We start from the raw sequence: 21,107 nt of genomic DNA, 5'->3' as shown, positions 1-21,107 counted from the left end.
TATGCCTCTTAGTCTCGGGATCCATGTCCCTGCTCCGCTGTGTTGGTTGCAATTACACCCAAGCTCCAGCTTGTAAAGAAACCCTCGGGAGTTTCCATCGGTGTGGGCTCCTTGGTGGTTTCCCTGATTTACAATCTTGGGCACAACACCAAGGCCTGGTGTCCTGGCATCCCTTCCAGGGCCACGCTGACCGCCCCACAGGCCCTCTGTGCCGCAGGCACACAGGCATGGGGATGTGGGGACAGGAATAAGTGCTCTGGAACTCGGCCATCCTCGTTCATCAGGACAGAGGGAGCACAGACCTCCCAGGTCGCTGTGCACAGACCCTGGTGACCTGAAGCTCCCTGGCTGTCACTGTCCCAGCCCCTCCTGGCCCAGTGGGCAGAGCCTGAGTCCCAGGAAAGTCTGTGGGTCCTGACCCTGGCATCTGGCCGCCCCTGGAAGGCCTGTGGGGATGTCAGCTGTGTGTACCTGGTGGCGCCCCTGCAGGGGCTGTTTGGGGCCTGGATGGTGCCCCCTCCTCCTCTCTGGGTATCTCTCCACGCCCCATGCAGAGTTCTAGGAGACACAGAAATGGCCTGGCTATGCATTTTCGCACCACAAAACTTTATTGACTTTTTACAGCAAACGGGCTCAGAGCCTAATGTGAGCCTTCCCCTGGGGAGGGAGACCTTTCTGTCCTTTAGGGGAGGGCAAGAATCACACAGTGTGGGGGGGGGAGGGTGCTAGGGTCCACATTGTGGGAGCATGTGTGGACTCCGGGTGGGGGCGTGTGTCCTGAGTTTTCAGCCTGAGTGACTGTTTTGAGGACAGCAGAGATGACCTGGACCTGCAGCTCATGGGCTCCTGCACTGGGACCCACAGGGCAGCTGGACCCCGGCCTTGGGCCCTCTGGGGCCCCAATACCCAATACCTGGAGCCTGCCTCCTGGTGTGGGGTCGGGTGGGGCCAACCGGCCTATCCATCCTCTCCCCACCCTGGGTTGTCCCGGGATCCCCCAGCCTGCCCTAGGTCAGTGACCTGGATCTGTGTGGCACACACAGGGCCCAAGAGGCCACGTCCAGCTGTGAGAGAGCTCACTCATCCTGGGGCCAGAATCCAGGGCTAGCCAGGACCATGGGGGCCTGGATCCCATTAGTCTTTGTTTTGGGCCTGGGTGGGGCTCAAATCACCTCAGCCCCCACAGAGCGCGGGGCCAGGTCAGCCCAGGTCCCTTTGGGTTAGGGGCTGGTGTCCTGTGCAGGGTGTGCCGAACTCCAGGAGGCACAGTGGGCGGAGGCAGGGCCCAATGTGTCCTCTGCACCACTCACCTGCACCCACCATTTCGGGGATCCTTGCCTTCCCTCCTCCCTGCAAGCCCTGGGTTCTCTATGGGACAATCGGGCTTCTGATGGGAGCAGGGTATCCAGAGAACCCTGGGGAGGCTGAGCATGTCCCACAGGGGGGCAGCTGCACTGGGTCCTTGCTGGAGGCCGGTGGTGTGGTGGTGGATGGTGTGGGGCAGGGATATGATTGTGGTGTTATATTAGTCTGGTACAAATATTAGCTAATGAATCAATATTAAAATAGTCGCATTAACCAAAGACCATACGTTATTCAGATTTCCTTAGATTTTGCTAAGTTACTATCCTTCATATCACATTCCATTTGTACTCGTGTTTTCTTAGGCTCCTCTGGATTGTGACAGTCTTTCAGCCTTTCCTTGTTGTCGTTGAACTGGAACACTTTGAGAAGTAGAGTATTTTGTAAAATTTACCTCAGTTGGGACATGTCTGTTGTTTATCTCATCATTGAACTGTTTTTGTGGATTATATACAGAGATATACTGCCATTTTTATTATATCATATAAAGGATAGATATTATCAACATGATTTATCAGTCTTGGTATTGATCTGATCATCTTGCTGAGGTAGTGTTTGTCAGCTTTCTCCATAGTAAAGTGATTTTATTATTATTATTATTATTATTATTTTTATTTTTATATTAAGATTTTCATATTATATTTTGTAGAAGGAAGTTACTATGTGTATTCCACACATAAGAGTGGGAGGCTATGCTAATCAACTTGAGGGTGGAATGTCTGGACAACTTCTTTGAAATTCTAATACATGGGAGATTTCTCTTCCTTCTGTTTGTTTCTTTTTCAGGATGTTATTTATTTATTTGAGAGAGAGAGGAGAGAAAAACCATTAGTGAGAGGGGTAGATGGAGAGGGAGAAGCAGGTTCCCTGCTTCAGGGAGCCTGCCTTGGGACCTGGATCATGATCTGAGCCTAAGGCAGAAGCTTAACTGACTGAGCCACCCAGATGCCACTTTTTCTTTCTTTCTTTCTAATGATAAATTTACTTTTTATTGGTGTTCAATTTGCCCACATACAGAATAACACCCAGTGCTCATCCCGTCAAGTGCCCCCCTCAGTACACGTCACCCATTCACCCCCACCCCCATCCTCCTCCCCTTCCATCACCCCTAGTTCATTTCTCAGAGTTAGGAGTCTTTATGTTCTGTCTCCATTTCTGATATTTTCCACACATTTCTTCTCCCTTCCCCTATATTCCCTTTCACTATTATTTATATTCCCCAAGTGAATGAGAACATACAATGTTTGTCCTTCTCCGATTGACTTACTTCACTCAGCATGATACCTTCCTGTTCCATCCACGTTGAATCAAATGGTGGCCATTTGTCTTTTCTAATGGCTGAGCAAGGCCCACCTTTTCTCTCTCTTCATCATCTGAGTCTCCTATGATATAAATGTTATTGTTTTAATAAGTGGCTGAGTTCCCTATGTCTGCCTCTGTGGTCCATAACCTTTCTTGTTTTGAAGGCTTCCACTTGGGACTGCATCTCAGTTATAGCATTTTTAACATTGGCCTGACTAGATTTTAGTTCTTTTATTTCTACAGTAGGAATTCTCTAGTTTTCTTCTGTGCTCTTTTTCCAGCCCAGCTGCTACCTTTATAATCATTGTTTTAAACTGTAATTAGATATCATATATGTGTATTGATGAACTTCCTGGCTGTGAGTACTACCTCAGTTATTTTATGGAGTTGAATTTCTCCATATCATTATTTTTTCCATAAAAGAAGGAAGAAAAAGGAAAACCAAGAAAAACAATAACAACTACCCTCCCAAAATAAAAAACACCAGATTATTTTGGCCTGCTTGTTAAAGATTCTAAATTCCAAAATAAGAAACACAATTAAAGTACCATAATAGTAAAAATAAGAAATATATAAGGTACATACATAAAAATTAAAATAAGGCAATTAATAAAAAAGAATCAAAGAAAATAAATGAAAATAAAGCACAAAGTACAAAGGAAGCTAGACCCTACTTTCCAGGCAGAGCTCAAGCTCTGCAGCCTCTGTGGTCCGACAACTTGGTGTCAGTGAGTGGTCTGTGCAGGGTCTCGGGATGGGCCATGGCGCTGATTCTTAGGTGCACATCTGCCTGGGAGATGCAACTGTGGGGTCAGAGGCAGGGTGGGCGTCAGCGCCTCTGGCCTCCAGTGGGCGGCGCTGTTCTGCTCCCTGAGACTCTCCTGATGGGCGGGATGTGGGTGGGGACATTGAGTCCTCTGGCTCTGGGGCTGAGCATCCCCCCACCCCCCCACCCCACCCCCCATCTGCAAGGGACTACACAAAAGACCTGCCAACACCCTGAGTCTCCACTGCTTCTCTCAGAACCCTGCTTTTACTCTGCCTGTGTCCAAGCTTCTTTTGGTTTTGTTTTTTTTTCTCAGACTGTTTTGCCCAAGATTGCGAATCCGAGAAAACACCGAGAAGCCGACACCAATGCAAACACACGAGGGTTTATTTACAAGCTCGAGCTTGTATCCAAGTACACCCGACATAGCGGAGCAGGGACTTGGACCCCGAGGTGGGTTTTAGCTTAGTTTTAAGTGCTGATCTCCGGACCTCCAGGAGGGCTGGAGCAATTCCTCAAGTTCTGTTTACATTTTGATATGGGGCCTTCTAGGGCATTGAGCTCTGTTCTCATTCTAATAGGGGCTTCCTGCCCTTTGCCTGGACTCAATTTTTATTCTATTGTGGGGCTTTCTAGGACATTAAGCTGTAAACAGCAAAGGTTCCACAACTGGAAGGGGAACTCACACTGTCCCTGTATGCTGAGGACGTGGTACTAGAAACAGGAAAGTCGAGAGCCTCCACCAAGCCTGTTAGAACTAAGGAGTGAGTTCAGTAAAGTCAGGGGACACAAACTGACCCTACACAGCAGAATAGCCTTGCTGTATCCCGACAATGAGCACTCAGGAAGGAAATGAAGGACGTGACTCCCTTCTCAGGAGCATCACAGAGAATAAATAATGAGACAGAAACAAAGGAGCACAAGACTTGTGCACTGAGCCATACCAGGCTCTGGGAGGCCTTCCTGGGCTCGGGGGTGGGAGCTTCATCTTGTGAAAATGTCCGCAGTTCCTGAAGCCACCTTCAGTTTCAATGTCATTCCAATCAAAATCATGGTCGCAGATCTTAGAAATAGGAAAAAAAAAACCATAACATCCATCCGCCCGCCAAAATGACCCCGGACAGCAAATCAGTATTGGAGGAGCAGGCCAGAGAGGGACATGGCACTTTCCTATTTCAAACGATGTCACAGAGACACAGGATATAGCAGTGTTGTTCTCGCGCCCCTGGCTGGCTGTCAGTTAAGCATTCGACACCTGACCTCACCTCCCGTCCTGATCTCGGGGTCGGGGTCGTGAGTTCTAGCCGGGGGCTGGGCCATGGATGAGGCATGGAGCCTACTTAAACAAACCAGACACAAGGGAGGTGGTCCCGGCATAAGCTGAATGAGCAGAACAGAGATTCTAGAAGGAATTGTGCTCTGATACAACTGATTTTTTTTAACTTAATTTAATTTAAACCCAATTAATTAATGGATAGTGTATTATACTTTCAGAGGAAGAATTCAGGGATTCACCAGTTGGAGATAACAGCAGTGCACGTGACATCACGTGCCCTCCTTCATGCCGGTCCCCTGTGATCCCCTCACCCGTCCCCTACCCTCCAGCGACCCTCAGTTTGTTTCCTATAATTAAGAGTCTGTATTTCCTGCATCTGTTTTCATCTTATTTGTTTTTCCTTCCCTTCACAGATGTTCATCTGCTTTGCTTCTTTAATTCCACCTATGAATGACACCCCACAGTCATTCTCTTTCCCGACTGACTTATTTCACTTAACATGATTTCTCTAGTTCTATCCACATCATTGCAAATGGCAAGATCTCCTTCTCTTTGATACCTGAGCACCATTCCTCTCTCTATGACCATCATCTATCTCCCATCCTCTTTATTCATCATCTGCCTGAGGGCACCGAGATACCTCACACAGTGTGGCTACTGTGGACCTGGCTGTTGTGGACATTGCGGTGCAGGTGCCCTGAGTCTCACTGTATCTGTATCTTCGGAGTCAGCTCCAGGCCCTGCACCAGCTGGTCGCAGGGCGTCTGTATTTGTAACTTCCTGAGGAGCCTCCACACTGTTTCCAGGGCGGCTGCACCAGCCCGCAGTCCCACCCACAGTGGAAGGGAGTTGAGTGAATTTTGCAGGACTTGCTAAAGTCTGGTCCACATTTCATTTTGCAGTCTGTGGGCTCCAATTCCTTGTCCTTAAGTATTTCTGGGGAAGCCGGGTGTTGGACTCCTTTTCAGTGAGACGTTTCCAATGCTAACAGGCCACAGCTGGAGCCTGGAAGGAGGCAGGTGTGGCCCCCTGCACCAGCAAGCCGCCTCCTGCACAGCCTCCTGCAGCGCCTAGCATCGCAAAGGGGGCGCTCAAGCCCAGGCCTCACCCAGGGTGCCCGCATGTGCAGTAGGCCTCATCTGCCTGCACTAATAGGAGCCAGCCTGTGCTGGGGAAGCCTGATGAAGACATGGGGACGCGTCCACCCTGATCAGCCACAGCCTCCTCAGGACGCGCAGGGAGTCTAAAGGGGGATATTGGGCCGTGTTCACGCTGAGAGGAGCCCCGGTCCTCTCAGGACCCTCGGTGAGGCTTCAGGAAGATGTTGGCCCACATACACCCTGATAGGAAACCCTGAGCTACCTCAGGACCCGCGGGGAGGCTTCAGGAAATTGTGGGCCCGCATCCACGCTGACAGGAGCCTCTGGGCCACCTCAGGACCCGCGGGGAGGCTTCAGGAAGATGTGGCACCGTGTCCACTCTGGCAGAAACTCCCAGACCCCTCAGGATATAAGTTGAGGCTTCTGGAAGCCGGCGGCCGCATTCAGAGTGACAGGAGCCACGGCCTCCTCAGTACCCTCAGTGACATTTTGGTAGTACGTGTGGTCATGTCCACACAACAGGATGCTGACTTCCTCAGGACCCCTGGTCTAGTCTTTGGGAAATATGGGTATGCGTCCATGCGGACAGAAGACCCCAGCCTTGTCAGGGCCTCTGGTGAGGCTTAAGAAAGATGTGAGTGCCGCATGCACACTGACAGGAATCTCCGGCCTTCTCAGGACACACTGTGAAGTTTTGGGAAGATTTGGAGCCCTGTCAATGCTGACAGGAGCCCCCAGCCTCCTCAGGTCTTATGGTGAGGCTTGAGGAAAATGTGGGGCCACGTCAACACTGACAGGACCCCTGTCCTCCTCAGGACCTGCACTTTGGCTTCGGGAAATATGGGGCTGGGTCTATGCTGACAGGAGCCCACAGCTTCATCAGGACCCACAGTGAGTTTTCTGGGGGATGTGAGGCCATGTCTAGGCTGACAGGAGCCCCCAGACTCCTGAGGACTTGCTGTGAGGCTTCCAGAGGATGTGAAGCATAGTCCACAGTGACAGGAGACCTGGCGTCTTCTGGACCCACTGACTATGACACAGGAACACTTGGGGCCATGTCCGCACTCACAGGAGCCTGGCTTCCTCAGGACCCCCTGGAGGACTCTGGAGACGCCGTTGGGGGCCACGTCCATATCAGAACGGACTCCTCTGAACCACAGGGTAAGTGAATGAGTAGAATGAATGGTAGGGTCAGGAGAGGGGAGGCAGTTGGTGGTTAGCCTTAGGTTAGATGTTAGGTGTTAGTGATTATGCTCATGGTTATGGATTAGAGGTGAGGGTGAGGGATAAGGGTAAGGGTCAGTGGCTAGGAGTTAGGATGTGGGTTAGGGGTAGGGATAGGATTTAGAGTTAGGTTAGGGTTTAGGCTTTAGGGATTAAGGCACGAGTTTTGGAGTTGGGGTTAGGGTTATGGTTAGAGTTAGTGTTGGGCTTAGGTTTGCAGTTAGGGTTAGGGGTTAGGGTGTGAGTTAGGGTTAGGGGTTAGAGTTAAGAGTTAGAGTTAAAGTTAGTGCTAGGTTTAGGGTTAGGGCGAGGGTTACTTTTAGGATAGGGGTTAGGGCTAGGGTTAGGGTTAGTGTTTGGTTAGGGGTTAGGGTTAGGGTCAGGTCAGGGTCATGGTACGGTTTTGGAAAAGGGTTAGGGAGTGGGTTAGGGGTTGGTTTTAGGGTACGGGTTAGGGTACAGTTTGGGGTATGAGATAGGATTAGTATTAGAGGGTTAAGGTTAGGGTACAGGTTAAGGTTAGGAATAGGATTTGAATACCTTATTTTAAGGTTAGGGTTAGAGGTTAGTGTTCGGGTTAGATTTAAGTTAGAGGTCAGGGTGAAGAGTTCATAATAGGATTAAGAGTTAGCGTGAGGGTTGGCAGGAAGGTTCAGTGAATGTGTTTTGGTCTTGGGGTTTGTGTTGGGTTTTCGATTAGTGATGGGTCTTGTTTAAGGGTTAGGTTAACATTATGATTAAGTGTAGGGTTAGGGTTATGTCTGTGTATGGTTAGAGTTTGGATCTTGACATGTGCCTCCACGGGGACTCCTAGTATCTTGTGCAGTTTATTTTTTTAATTTTTTTTTAATTTTTTAAATTTATTTATGATAGTCACAGAGAGAGAAAGAGAGAGAGGCAGAGACATAGGCAGAGGGAGAAGCAGGCTCCATGCACTGGGAACCCGATGTGGGATTCGATCCCCTGTCTCCAGGATCGCGCCCTGGGCCAAAGGCTGGCGCCAAACTGCTGCGCCACCCAGGGATCCCTCTTGTGCAGTTTAGATTTATGCACTCTATTTAGGTTTTGGGTTCAAAGATAGCCTGACTCCACCAAGTCAGTGGCCTCCCCAGAGAATCAAAATACAGGCTTCTGTTGGAGTCAGAATAGACATGGCAGGATTCTCCCGAGCTGAGCTAAGGAGGGTATTTGAGGCTCTAAAGACTCTTTATTTGGATTTTCAGTTGCCTTTCTGATTTTATCTCTAGTGCACACATATTTCATCAATACTACCAATTATTATTTTAAAGTTTAACTTGAATTACTGTTTCTAACACAGTATAATATAGTTTCAGGCTTACCACATAGTGATTCAACCCTTGGATAGAATGCCTGGTACTGGTCACAGTGCCCTCCACTATCCCCATCCCCTGATTCCCCATCCCCCCCACATCTCTGGTATTTATTAGTTTATTCTCTGTGGTTAAGAGTGTGTTTTTTGGGATCCCTGGGTGGCGCAGCGGTTTGGCGCCTGCCTTTGGCCCAGGGCGCGATCCTGGAGACCCGGGATCGAATCCCACATCGGGCTCCCGGTGCATGGAGCCTGCTTCTCCCTCTGCCTGTGTCTCTGCCTCTCTCTCTCTCTCTCTGTGACTATCATAAATAAATAAAAATTAAAAAAAAGAGTGTGTTTTTTTTTTGTTTGCTTCTGTCATCCCCCCCTCTGTCCCTTTGCCAGTTTGTTTGGTTTCTTAAAATTCACATTTGAATGCAATTGTATGGTATTTGGTATCTGTCTTTCTCTGACTGAGTTCATTTAGCATAAGTCCTTTCCACTTCTCCCACGTCATTGTAAATGGCTTCATTTCATCCCTTCTGATGACCCAGTGATGTCGCAGTGGGTATATTTACCACATCGTCTCTGCCCATTCATCAGTCGATGGGCATCTGGGCTGTATCCACAGTTTGGCTCTTGTTGATAATGCTGCTACAAACACTGGGCTGCGTGTCCCTCTTTGAAACTACTAAGCGACTTTTGTATCCTCGGGGTAAATACCTAGCTCTGCAATTTTGGAATCGTAGGGTAGCTCTATTTTTAACATCTTTTATAAATTTTTTTTATGATAGTCACAGAGAGAGAGGCAGAGACACAGGCAGAGGGAGAAGCAGGCTCCATGCACTGTGAGTCCGACATGGGATTCCATCCCGGGTCTCCAGGATCGCGACATGGGCCAAAGGCAGGTGCCAAACCACTGCACCACCCAGGGATCCCCTTTTTTTAACTTCTCAAGGACCCTCCACAGTGTTTTCCACATTGGCTGCACCTGTTCGTATTGTGATGTATTTCCCCCTTAGGACTGCTTTTACTGCATCCCAAAGATTTTGAACGGTTGTATGTTCATTCTCATTAGTTTCCATGAATCTTTTTAATCCTTCCTTAATTTCCTGGTTGACCGTTTCGTCTTTTAGCAGGATGATCCTTCACCTCCACGTGTTTGAGCTCCTTCCAAACTTCTTGTTGTGATTTAGTTCTAATTTCTTTTTTTCATTATTTTATTATTAATTTTAATTTATGATAGTCACACAGTGAGAGAGAAAGAGAGGCAGAGACACGGGCAGAGGGAATGCTTTTCTAGCACCGGAAGCCCGACGTGGGATTCAATCCCGGGTGTCCATATTCACGCCCTGGGCCAAAGGCAGGCGCCAAACTGCTGCACCACTCAGGGATACCTTAGTTCTACTTTCAAGACATTATGGTCTGAGTATATGCAGGGGACAATCCCAATCTTTTGGTATCAGTTCAGACCCGATTTGTGCCCCAGTATGTGGTCGATTCTGGAGAAAGTTCCATGTGCACTTGAGAAGAATGTGTATTCAGTTGAGTTTGGATGTAAAGTTCTGTAGATTTCTGTGAAATCCATCTGGTCCAGTGTATCATTTAAAGCTCTCGTTTCTTTGGAGATGTTGTGCTTAGAAGACCTATCGAGGGTAGAAAGAACTAGATTGAAGTCACCAAGTATAAGTGTATTATTATCTAAGTATTTCTTCACTTTGGTTATTAATTGGTTTAAATATTTGGCAGCTCTCACATATGGGGCAATATATTGAGGATTGTTAAGTCCTCTTGTTGGATAGATCCTTTAAGTATGATTTACTGTCCCTCTTCATCTCTCACTACAGTCTTCGGGGTAAATTTTAGTTTATCTGATATAAGGATGGCTACCCCTGCTTTCTTTTGAGGACCATTTGAATGGTAAATGGTTCTCCAAACATTTATTTTCAGGCTGTAGGTGTCCTTCTGTCTAAAATGAGTCTCTTTTAGACAGCAAATTGATGGGTTCTGCTTTTTTATCCAGTCTGAAACCCTGCGCCTTTTGATGGGGTCATTAAGCCCGTTCACATTCAGAGTTACTATCAACAGATATGAGTTTAGTGTCATCATGATATCTATTCAGCCCTTGTTTTTGTGGATTGTTCCACTGAACTTCTTCTTAAAGGGGAATTTTAAGAGTCCCCCTTAAAATTTCTTACAGAGCTCGTTTGGAGGTCACTTATTCTTTCAGTTCCTGCCTGTCTTGGAAGCTCTTTATCTCTCCTTCCATTTTGAATGAGATCCTTGTTGGATAAAGTATTCTTGGTTGCATGTTCTTCTCATTTAGGATCCTGAATATATCCTGCCAGCCCTTTCTTGCCTGCCAGGTCGCTGTGGAGAGGTCTTCTGTTACCCTAATGCTCCTCCCCATAAAGGTCAGGGATTTCTTGTCTCTTGCTGCTTTAAGGATCTTTTCTTTATCTTTGAAATTTGCAAACTTCACTATTAAATGTGGAGGTGTTGGACGGTTTTTATTTATTTTAGAGGGGATCTCTCTATTTCCTGGATCTTAATGCCTGTTTCCCTTCCCAGATTAGGAAAGTTTTCAGGTAGGATTTGTTCAAATACATATTCTGGACTTCTGTCCATTTCGACGCCCTCTGGAACCCCAATTAAACGTAAGGTTTTCTTCCTCAGGCTGTCGTTTATTTCCCTTAATCTGTCTTTCTGGTCTTTTAATTGTCTGTCTCTTTTTTCCTCAGTTTCCCTCTTTGCCATCAACTTGTCTTCTATGTCACTCACTTGTTCTTCCACCTCGTTAACCCTTGTCGTTAGGACTTTTAGTTTGGATTGCATCTCATTCAATTTATTTTTACTTTCTGCCTGATTGGATCTAAATTCTGCAGTCATGAGTCTATTGAGTCCTTTATGCTTTTTTCTAGAGCCACCAGTAGCTGTATAATAGTGCTTCTGAATTGGCTTTCTGACATTGAATTGTAATCCAAATTTTGTAACTCTGTGGGAGAGAGGACTGTTTCTGATTCTTTCTTTTGAGGTGAGGTTTTCCTTCTAGTCATTTTGCTCAGTGCACAGTGATCAAAAACAAGTTGTATTGGGAAAAGGAGAAAAATAGAGGAGAGAAAGAAGGAAAGAAAAGAGAAAGAAAAAAGAATAAAGGAAGAAAGAAGGAAAAAAGAGAATAAAAAGAGAAAGAAAAAGAAAGAAAGGGGGAAAAGGTTGGGGGAAGCAATCAGAAATGAAAAAAAAACATTGGGGAGTATCTTCTTATTCTGTATACTTTAAGTCCCTTGAATTCCCCTGGAACTTGTCCGTCTAGCTGGTCTTCTGGGGGATGGGCTTGTTATGCTGATTTTCAGGTGTTAGCCGTTTGGGGAGCTGATCTGCCCCCTGCCTGTTGCAGGGCTCAGTGGGGGTTGTTAACCCCGTGAGACCCCAGGAGGAACAATCCCAGGGGCAGAGGCCAGCTCTGGAAACCTGGATTCAGCCCCCCCAGTTACTCCGGAGCAGTCCGTCTGACAGTTCAGGAGGCTCCGGGGCAGGGCCTCTGATCTGCTCAGCTCTGGGCAGGAGGGTCCTTGTGGTCCTGGGCCCCCCCGGCCTCTGCCTGTCTCGGGCGAGGCCAGATCCTGGGCTGTGTACCGGAGTCCTGTCCTCCGGGGCCTGCACTGTTGGATTCGAGCTCCCGGCCGTGCAGCCGCCTCTCCACCAAACCGCCTCCCCAGCCCCACTGAGCTGCTCCTGGAGCCTCACAGCCCCCTCTGCCCGGAGCCTTTTCCTCTGCCCTAGGCGCCGCAGCCAAGCCCCTCCCAGGTTCGTGCAGCCCCTTCACCACAGAGCCACCGCCCGAGCCCCTTGGAGCTGCTCCAGGGTCAATGCATTTGCCGTGTACCCCTTAGTGAGCTCAGTGGACTCTCTTGGGAATGCAGGTGTCTGTTAGTGTCCCAGGGAGCCCGAGGGCATCCCCGCCCTCCAAGGTCCTGCGCTGACTCCCTGCGGGCCCAATTCCACCCTGGAAGGTTGGTTCAGCTCCTGCTTCTCTGGGACAGAGCTCTCCTGACTGGGAGGCACTCGCTGTGGCCATAGCCTGGATCTTCGCAGGACCCCTCCCCTTGGATGCCCTTTGTTTCTTTATTTCTTTTCCCCCGTCTTCCTACCTTGATAGATGCGCAAACTTTTCATACTGTAGCATTCGATCTGGTGTCTTTTTAAATCTCAGGCCGAATTCGTAGATTTTCAGGATGATTTGAAGGTTAGTTAGGTAATTTGGTGGGTACAGGTGACTTGGGGACCCTACTCTTCCGCCATCTTGCCCCTCCTCCTGTATGTTGCCTTTTAGCTTTGGTTGTTTCCTTCACTTTGCAGAAACTTTTCAATTTGATGAAGTCCCAATAGTATTTTTGCTTTTGTTTCCCTCACCTCAGAGGCATATCTAGAAAGAGGATCCAATGGCCAATGTCATAGATGTTGCTGCCTCTCTTTTCTTCTTTGTATGGTTTCAGGTCTCACAGTTAGGTCTTTCATCCATTTTGAATTTATTTTTTATATATATCGTATAAGAAAGTGGTCCAGTTTCATTCTTCTGCATGTGGCTGCCTGGTTTTCCCAACACCATTTGTTCTTATCCTGCGGTCAGGGTTAGGGTTTGTTGAAGAGACTGTCTTTGTGACTTTGGATATTCCTTCCTGCCTTGTTGTCGATTAATGGATCATAGAGTTACAGGTTTGTATCTTGTTTCGGCTTTCCATTCTGTTCTATTGATCTAAGCATCTACGGTCGGGAGATCCTTGAATGCTGATTCAAATTCTTTGCTGGTTATCTGTCTGTTCAAGTTTCTTATTTCTTCCTTCTTCATTTTTGCTATGTTATATATTTCCAGTAATTGATCTATTTCTTCCAGGTTCTTGGTTGCTGGCATATAATTTTTCATAATGTTCTCTTATAATCGTTTGTATTTCTCTAGTGTTGGTTGTTATTTCTCTTTTCCTTTGTGATTTTATTTGGGACCATTCTCTTTTTTATCTTTGTTCTTTTTTAAAGATTTTATCTATGTATTCATGAGAGACACAGAGAGGCAGAGGTATAGGCAGAGGGAAAATGAGGCTCCATGCAGGGAGCCTGATGTGGGACATGATCCCCCAGGACCCTGGGATCATGACCTGAGCCAAAGCAGATGCTCAACCACTGAGGCACCCAAGTGCCTTGCTGATTCAATTCCTTTGCTTTTATATGTCTGTTCACATTTTCTATTTCCTCCTATTTAGGTTTCCTCGTTTGACATTTCTAGGGATTTGTCCATTTCTTCCAGGTCTCCCAGTTTGTTAGCGTATAATCTTTCATAGTGTTCTCTTATAGTTGTCTTATTTTTCTGGTGTTGATTGTGATCTCTCTTCTCTCATTTGTGATTTTATTTATTTAGGTCTTTTCTCTTTTCTTGTTGATAAGGCTGGCTAGGGCTTGATTCAATTTATTAATTATTTTGAAGAATCATCTCTTTGTTTCGTTATTCCATTCTACTGCTTCGTTGATTCTGTATTGTTTATTTCTGCTCTCATCTCTATTTTTCCCCTCTTCTATAAGCTTTAGGCTTTGTTTTCTATTTCTTTTCCAGGTCCTTAAGGTGTAGGGTTAGGCTGTGTATTGGAGACTTCTTGTTTCTTGAGGTAGGCCTGTATTGATATGTACTTCCCTCTTAGGACTGCCTTTGCTGCATCCAAGAGGCTTGGAGAAACATGTTTTCATTTTCGTTTGTTTTAAATTTCCTCTTTAATTTCCTGATTGCTCCATTCTCTAGTAGGATGATCATAAACTCAACGTATTTTTGGTCTGTCCAAATTTTTTCTTACTGTCGACTTCGAGTTTCATAGTGTCGTGGTCTGACAACGTACAGGGTGTGATATCAACCTTCTTGTACCTGTTGTACCTGTTTAGGGCTGATTTGTGGCCCATGATATGACCTGTTCTGGAGAATGTCCCATGTGCACTTGAAAGGAATGTGTACTCTGCTTTAGGTTGAAATGTTCAGACTATATCTGTTGAGTCCCTGTGTTCCAGTGTGTCAAGGCTATTGTTCCCTTGTTGATTTTCTGTATAGATGATCGGTCCATTGCCATAAGTGGGTGTGAAAATCCTCTGTCATTGTATTATTATCAGTGAGTTCCTGTAAGTTTGTTGTTAATTGGTTTCTATATTTAGGTACCCCCATGTTGGCAGCATAAATATTTAGTTGTTTCATCTTGATAGTCTTTTTAATTATGAAATAATGCCCTTCTTCATCTCTTCTTACAGTATTTGTTCTTTCTTTTTTGAAATGTAAATATTTTATTTATTTATTCATGAGAGACACACAGAGCAGCAGAGGCAGAAACATAGGCAGAAGGAGAGGCAGGCTCCACACAGGGAGGCCGATGTGGGACTCGGTCCTGGGATCCTAGGATCACACCCTGCGCCGAAGGCAGATGCTCAACCACTGACCCACCAGGTGTCCCCCAGGGTTTGGTTTCAAATCTAGTTAGACTGATATAAGTATGGGTCCTCCAGCTTTCGTATGGTATCCATTACCGTGATAGATGGTTTTCCATCCCCTGACTTTCAATCTCCCGGTGTCTATAGGTCTAACGTGAGCATCTTGTAGGCAGCATACAGATGGATCTTGTTTTTTTAATAACGATTTTATTTATGAGGGAGTGAGAGAGAGAGAGAGGCAGAAAATTAGGCAGAGAGAAAAGCATGCTCCCCACCAGGAGCCCAATATGGGACTGGATCCCAGACTCCAGGATCACAGCCTGAGTCAAAGGCAGAGGCTCAACCCCTGAGCCACCCAGGCATCCCGGATCCTGTTTTTTAAGCTACTCTGATACCCTATATCTTTTGATTGGAGCAATTTTTCTCTCAGCATTCAGAGTGATTATTGAAAAATATGAACTTACTGCCTTTGTGTTACCGGTAGAGTTGGTGTTGCTGGTGACGTTCTCTGGTCCTTTCTAGTCTTTGTTGCTTTTGGTCTCTTTTTTCCCCCACTAGAAGAATCCCTCTTAAAATTCCTTACTGGACTGGTTTAGTGGTCATGAACTCCTTTATACTTTGTCTGTCTGGGAAATCTTTATCTCTCCTTCTTTCCTGAATGACACCCTTGCTGAAGAAAGAATTCATATGAATTGGACACCTGTAAAAAGAAATTTAAAAACATAAAATAAATTTTTGCTATTTTCATTGAGGAAAATGGCATTTAGGAGGAAAACCAGAAGCTGAAAGGGAGGAGGACAGATTTCACCCTCCGTAGCCTTCACAGGGACCTGGTGTCCTTTCCAAGGAGGGCCCCCCCCCCCTCCGTAGGATGCTTCCTTCCCCTCTGGGCCTCTTGTTGGAACCCACCAGGCACATCTCCATCCCTCTGACACCTCTGCAGTCGTGGTTTATACCATCTTTCTTTTTTTTTTTTAATTTTATTTATTTATTTATTTACGTTAGTCACAGAGAGAGAGAGAGAGGCAGAGACACAGGCAGAGAGAGAAGCTGGCTCCATGCATCGGGAGCCCGATGTGGGATTCGATCCCCGGTCTCCAGGATCGTGCCCTGAGCCAAAGGCAGGCGCCAAACCGCTGCGCCACCCAGGGATCCCCTATACCATCTTTCATGTATCCTTTTGGGGACCATAGCATCGTGTATGGAATCATCCGGCTACTTTTTGACAACATTGGGGGGGATTCTGACTTTTGTTGGTTTTAGGGTGTGTGTGTCTATCACATGCAGCTATCACGTGCAGCTATCGGATCCTCTGGCTGGGTCACCCAAATGCCGAAATGGTTGGCACAACATCATTTCTGGTGCTGGATCTGGGCAGCTAGCTGGGGTCTCCTGGCTGACCCTGTGCTCGCTGGTGCAATGACTTTCAGCTGGAGGGTCAGCTGAGCTGGAAATTCCGGCTCAACCACATTCTCATGACCTGCAGTGGGTCCCACCAGGTGCCGGGTGCTTCTATTCTCCCTGATGCCTCGCCAGCAGGGGGCCAGACCTTCGGGACGATCTGGGGGGAGCTCCTGAGGAGCCGGTTGCCCATGGCGGGAGCCCTGGGGCTGCCTGTGTGTGGGAGTCGGGGTGGGGATGGGGCTGGGGTTCTTCAGTCTGCTGTGCTGCCTGGCCTTCAGGCCGAGACCCATGCTCACCCAGCCCCTACTCACTAGGGTGAGGAGGATGCCCTCCATATGCTGGTGTGAGTTATCCAGCACCACAAGGTGTGCAGGCTGAGTCCACCTGGTGCGGGTGGCCCAGGTGCATGAGCTGCAAGTGTGGGACCCAGGAAATTTAACAAAAATCTCCTACCCCTGGGCACACAGAGCAGGACTGATTCCATTTTGTGCTACACCCGCACTTCCCCTATGACCCTGACATGACCTGATTGTTGCTTAAGGCGCTGCCCCACCCTAGTCAGGCTGCTCAACACACCCTAATCAGAAATCAGCTCATAACAATGTAACCCCGCTTTGTGCCCGCCAAATCTGTGCGCCGATTCTGACCAAAGCAATAGGCCAGCTCAAGTGGATACTATAGGGTAAGGTGTAATTCAATCGGCCACCTGCGTGTGAGCTGACATGACTGTGCAACTTTCTGCATATCCCATGGGCCACTGGCCCTTATAAAGCTGCTACGCCTTTTAGTCTCGGGGTCCAAGTCCCTGCTCTGCTGTGTCGGGTGCACTTGGACACAAGCTCCAGCTTGTAAAGAAATCCTTGGGAGTTTGCAATGGTGTTGGCTCCTCAGTGGTTTCTCAGATTCATAATGTTGGGCACAACACAAGGGCCTACTGTCCTGACATCCCTTCTAGGGCCATGCTGACCGCCCTGCAGGCCCTCTCTGCCCCGGGCACACAGTCAAGCGAATGCAGTGAGGGGAGGAAGTGCCCCACACCCAGCCAGCCACAGCCTCCTGTACAGAGGGAGCACAGACCTCCGGGTCGCTTTGCACAGACCCTGGTGACCTGAGGCTTCCTGGCTGTCACTCTGTCCCAGGCCCTCCTGGCCCGCGGGGCGTAGCCTGAGTCCCAGTAAAGTCTGTTGCGTCTTGACCCCGGCATCTGGTCCAGTGGAAGGCACGTTGGGATGTCAGCTGGGTGTTGCTGGCGGCGCCCCTGCAGGGGCTGGTGGGGCCTAGGTGGTACCCCGTCCTCCTCTCTGGGGGTCTCTCCATGCCCCATGAACAGTGTTCTGGGAGACACAGAAACGGGCTGGCTGTGCATTTTCACACCACAACACTTTATTGACTTTCTACAGCAAACGGGCTCAGAGCTCAGAGCCTTCCCCTGGGGAGGGAGACCTTTCTGTCCTTTAGGGGAGGGCAAGAATGACATGGGTTGGGGGGTGGGTGCTGGAGTCCCCCACCTGGGAGCATGTGTGGACTCTGGGTGGGGGCGTGTGTCCTGAGGTTTCAGTCTGAGAGATGGTTCTGAGGACAGCAGAGCTGACATGGACCTGCAACTCATGGGCTTCTGCGCTGGGTCCCAACAGGGCAGCTGGAACCCGGCCTCAGGCTCCCTGGTGCCCCTGCACCTGGAGGAGTCTGCCTTCTGGTGTGGGTGTGGGTGGGGCCCACCATCCTACCCCAGGGTCCAGGAGTCAACATTCAGCTGTGAGAGGGCTCGCTCAGCCCAGGGCCAGAATCCAGGGCTGGCCAGGGCCATGTGGGCTGGGTCCCATTAGTCTTTGTGTTGGGCCTGGGGCGGAGGCTCAAATCACCCCAACCCTCACAGAGCCCAAGGCCAGGCCAGCCCAGATCCCCATGGGTTAGGGGCTGGTGTCCTGCGGGGTGTGTATGCTAAATGAGGGACAGTGGGCGGAGGCAGGGCACAGTGGGTCCTCTGCACCACTCACCTGTACTCACCCTGTTGGGGGTTCCCTGTCTTCCCTCCTCCCTGTAACCCCTGGGTATTCTATGGGACACCCAGGCTTCTGATGGGAGCAGGGTATCCAGAGAAACCTGGGGAGGCTGAGCATGTCCCACAGGGGGCACCTGTACCGGGTCCTTGCTGAGGGCTGATGGTGTGGTGGTGGATGGTGTGGAAGCAAGGTTATGATGGTGGTGGAGTGTGGGGGATGGTGTAGGGGTGATGGTGTTGGGGTATAGTGTGAGTGGGGATTGTGTGGGGCTGTGTGGGTTTGAGGGGGATGGTGTAGGTGGGATGCCAATGGAGATGATGATGTAGGGGGATGGTGTGGGAGTGGGGAATGAGGGGGATGTCGTGGGGGGCCTGCGGACACAGGGCATCTCCTTCCTCTAAGATGCACAAGGAGACGTCTACAGTTAAAGGCGACTAGTCTGGGGTTTGCAGTGACACCTGCCCCTGCCCTGGCTGGACCAGCAGCATTATCTGGGGATCATTATACTATGTATGTTTTCAAATTGCAAATTGTCTCAAATTAAATGCATAGAATTTAGAATAATATAAAGCATCGAGAGTGGGTGTCACTCTGGCCCGTCTGACCCTCATGGGATTGATGTTCGTCCTGCTCCAGCAGCGGCCATGCAGCCTGGCCTCCAGGTTCGGTTCCTCCCCCCACATCCCACACCCCATCCCCTGCTTCTCAGGAGGCCGTCCCTCTCCCCTTTGGTGTTCAGCTCCCATGGCAACACCTGAAGGCCCCATCCTACTGGGTTCCTCATCCCCGAGGCATCGGGAGTGTGGGCACGGGAGTCATCCCCAACATCCTACCATGGAGCAGTGTGTTTTTGGCTTCTATTGCTCCCCGGCCTCAGAAGCCCCATTTTCCCTACCCGGAAGGACCCGGGCCTCCCTCAGGGCCCCGAATCCCCCTGGCCCAGCAGCCTCACCTGACCCCCTAGCCATCCCAAAATATGGTGTGGCTGCCGAACGTCCTGTTGAAGTCCAAGTCTACCTGCGTGATGTCCCTGGAGGAGACCAGGGCCTCCTCCTTCATTTCCTGTGGGAAAACTGGGGAGGAGGAGCAGGCGTCAGGGAAACAGACCCCAACTTCTCACGAGCTGCCGTGCTGGGCAGGGAGCCCTGGGGCCACCATGGGAGTGTGTCCTGCCGAAACCTCCTTCCTTCCTCTGGGAGGCCGGGCATGGTGGGAGTGCCCACCGTGCCCGTGGGACCTGTGTGAGGGCCTGTGCCCAGCTGTTGTGGGCGGGGAGGTGACTGAGTGTCAGCCTGGGTGGGAGGGGATAGGGGTTCAGCCCAGGTGGGAGGGGACATGGGGGTGTTGTGCCCAAGATTGTGAATCCGAGAAACCACTATGGAGCTGACACTGATGCAAACACACAAGGGTTGATTTCCAAACTCGAGTTTGCGTCCAAGTTCACCCGACACAGAGGAGCAGGGACTTGGACCTCGTGGTGGGTTTTTGCTTAGTTTTTAGGACTTGTCTCAGGGACCTCCAGAAGGGCTGGAGTAATTCCTCAAGTTCTGTTTACATTTTGATATGGGGCCTTCAAGGACATTGACCTCTGTTCTCATTCTAATAGGCGCTTCCAGCCCTTGGGGTGGGCTCAGTTCTTATTCTATTGTGGGGCTTTCTAGGACATTAAGCTGCAAACTTTTGTTTTTTTCCTGTAACTGAAGTAATGTAAATTTTACCTCTTCTTCACAGGGGCCTGGGATGGATGGACCTGTTCGAACCCTGAACTAAAGAGGAAAGACCTTCATTTTCTTGGCCTCCTTGCGTCCCCTCCCATCCTATCTAGCTCTTTCCCCCTTCCCCGGAGCTCCTGAGAGAGCAATTGCAAATGACCTCAACTTGGCAGGGTCTGTTGGGGGACAGGCCCAGGGATTTGGGATCAGGGAGACCTGGGGTGCGGGCATACCGGCTGTGCATCGGGATTTGATACTGCAGACTCATTCCCTAAGGCTATCTTGACAACTGACTTTGTACATAGAAAAACTCTCCTTTATCTTTAAAAGATGAAGAGCCAGTCAAAGCCTTTTTTCTCTGCCCATCTGATTGCTCAGATTCCAATGTGAGACGTATTTCCTGTTAATAAGGATAATTTACTATCCGTAGTACTATGGTTAAAATATTCTGACACAATTAATTCAGAGGGATGAGGGTTTCTCACCTCCTTCTTCACAGCTCAGTCACTCCTCAGGAAATGCATCTTTATGGATTTGGAAAGAACTGAGAGACATTATTACCAATGGTCCTATTATTATGTGAAGGATCCTTCCCTGAGATTCTTCCCCTGTTTCAACTGACACTGACACACTTTGAACTCTTTGGAAGACAAATGTCAAGGAAATAAATGTTATGCATTGCTAATTTTAAATGCACTTGCAATATGGTGTCTATTATAATAGAAGTATTTTTATCTGATTTTTGCTATTTATTATCTGTTCCTGCTTTTCAGGTTGAGGAGGCATTATACGTGTTCATAAGTGTTTTTCTTTCCTTCTGATATGAAATTCTTACTTTGTTTCCATCAAAGGAACTCTTTAAGAATAAGGCAAAAGTTAATTCAACTATTCTTAAAATGTCTTCACACTTGGAGCCTGATTCATTTAAGTCAATTTTCAAAATAAATCTTATTTATTAGGAAAGAAACAATGATTTATAGGGAAATTGAGAAGATAGTACAGAACATTTGCATGCACTTGCACTCAGTTTCTCCAATGATTGATATATCAATACGGTACAAATATTAGCTAATGAATCAATATTAAAATATTCGCATTAACCAAAGACGATACTTTATTCAGATTTCCTTAGTTTTTGCTAAGTTACCACCCCTCATATGACCTTCCATTTGTCCTCCTGTTTT

The 21,107-nt window shown here is 48.3% G+C and overlaps 1 long non-coding RNA gene across 1 annotated transcript in view; it reads left to right on the top strand.

Moving 5' to 3' along the window:
• LOC140613560 (uncharacterized) overlaps nt 1-20,546 on the top strand; it is a 35,905-nt gene extending 15,359 nt beyond the window's left edge. The window contains exon 3 of the long non-coding RNA XR_012014551.1: nt 19,943-20,546. This is a non-coding gene — a long non-coding RNA (uncharacterized lncRNA). The remainder of the gene's footprint in view (nt 1-19,942) is intronic.
• Nucleotides 20,547-21,107: the final 561 nt, after the last annotated feature.

Source organism: Canis lupus, chromosome 21 (genome assembly GCF_048164855.1).
Source record: "Canis lupus baileyi chromosome 21, mCanLup2.hap1, whole genome shotgun sequence".
Lineage (NCBI taxonomy): Eukaryota > Metazoa > Chordata > Mammalia > Carnivora > Canidae > Canis > Canis lupus.
Note: the sequence above shows the minus strand (reverse complement) of the source record. Positions and strands in the feature narration are given on the sequence as shown.